The sequence below is a fragment of the Alligator sinensis genome, unplaced genomic scaffold (assembly GCF_000455745.1).
Source record: "Alligator sinensis unplaced genomic scaffold, ASM45574v1 scaffold908_1, whole genome shotgun sequence".
Classification (NCBI taxonomy): Eukaryota; Metazoa; Chordata; order Crocodylia; family Alligatoridae; genus Alligator; species Alligator sinensis.
Window position 1 is genome coordinate 111,868 of NW_005842775.1, and position 1,950 is coordinate 113,817.

The 1,950-nt window shown below is 43.7% G+C and overlaps 1 non-coding gene across 1 annotated transcript; it reads left to right on the plus strand.

Moving 5' to 3' along the window:
• Nucleotides 1-230: 230 nt before the first annotated feature.
• Nucleotides 231-400, plus strand: LOC112552117. The gene has a single exon (XR_003096478.1). It is a non-coding gene; the product is annotated as a U1 spliceosomal RNA (small nuclear RNA).
• Nucleotides 401-1,950: the final 1,550 nt, after the last annotated feature.

Here is a 1,950-nt window from a genome sequence, read left to right on the forward strand (position 1 = left end):
GTCATCAGTGGAAGCTAGGTAGCACATGGATCCTTTGTGGGGGATATCTGGAGAACATACACATACTGACCAGTACTGGTCTGTGGGGTCACCATGGCTTGAAATGCTGTTAACTATATAATACATTGTGAGCCTTTTGGCTTTGGACTAATATCATGCATAGTTTGTACTACGTATATTTACCTTTTTGGGGAGATACCACCATGAGGTGGTTTACAGCCCAGGTGGTTTTACTTACCAGGCAGGGGAGGTACCCTTCTTGGCCTTAGCTAGAGGGTAGAGACCTGTCCATTGCACTGTGGGCAGGCCACCCCTATGAGAGTCTATTAAAGCCTCTCAGTGGGAGGATCTTGGCTACACAATTTATAGTGATGGGGGACTGCTCTCAGGCTTTCCCTTTAGCTTGCTCCTTCGATCTTTTGGCTAGGGGCAAGTGAGACTAGGGGACATCTGAACTCCAAGGCCTCTGGGCTTGGGGCTTGCACATAGATCCCTGCCATAGATTTGGGAGCATCTGAAGCCCCAGGCTGAAGTGTCTGGGAGATAGGATACTTTCTGGTGGTAGCACCACACCGACTAGAACAATTGAGCTCCTCTGAGTCGATAGAATTCAAAACTGATTTGGTTCATTTGACCCAAGTCATGAAATTTAAAAACAAAAGAAATAGAAAATTGTGTACTATGTATAACTAAGTTCAGAAGTGCTGCTTAAAGGTGCATGTATGTAGTACTTGTGCTAAAACATGCAGAAGTTTGCAAAAAAAGTTTAAATGCCTCAATTCTGGCCGAACTAAGTCTGTGGGTACCTGTAGTAATTTGCCTATCTGCAAGTTACTACAGACATGTTTATTTCAAAGTCATTGTTTTTAAATTTGCCCCTCTCTTCCATTTGCTCAGGGAGAGCAGGGTCTGACAGCAAGGGCTGGCAGAAAGGGGCTGCACAGGGAAGAAGTTGCGGGGGGTGGGGGGAGGGGGCAGCAGGCAAGGGAATTACTTGACGTCCTAGATTTATTTTTCCTGATGTAACAGTGCAGGGGGACAAATTGAAGGCAAACCTTGAATAATTAGATTCTATACCTGGAAAATCATAACAGATGTATACATTTTCCATATATAGAATCTAAGTATTGGGGGGGGTTGCCTTATAGTCAGGAACATCTTATATTCAAGTAAATACAGTAATGCTAATTAGGGAGGGAAATCCTTTGTGTTTGTAGCACAAAGTTAGCCTAGGTTGAATCCATCTTTCCTTGTGATTGGGACCATATAAGACAGTTACATTATCAGCAGAGCATGCTTGGCTTGTGTTAGGTTAGGCGCATGGTCAGAAAGTATGACTCCTCTCAAGTAGTCTTGCATCTGTGCTAGAGCTGCTGATCTACTGCATCTATTCTGTTTGGTTGGCTGTCTCATCTGTAATTTTTGTAACCTGGTGCAGAATGCAAATTTTACTTTTGGCTTGGTTGCCATAACATGCAAGGTTTTTTGGAATCTATGAAGCTTCTTGGAGACTGCACATCCTACATTCATGCATACTCCAGAAGTCTGCTCTGTTTCAAGAGAGCTGGTAAGGCAGGAAGTTCATGTTGTGTGCTTTAAAGGGCACAGCTGTATAACTGGGGCATGAACATGCCATTTTGTGTTGAAATCATTGTGTGGTTGTACCAGCTCAGATGAGGGTGCAGGAGGCTTCAGACAAGCATAACAGTTCCTGAGCTTGCTAAACATGCAGCTTGCTCCATCCTGTAGGAAGATATGACATATGCTCCTTTTCATAACAAGTTAGCTCCATTAGATGACATGAAGATGCAGAACCTTTACTCCAGTGGGTCACTAAGCTTCCCTGATGCACAATACCTCCCAGAGCTTTCATAAAGGTGGGGCATTTTAGACCAACCCTAATGTGAGCCAAAGCCTCAAAGGCTTAATCAAGATCTTAAAGTTTGAACA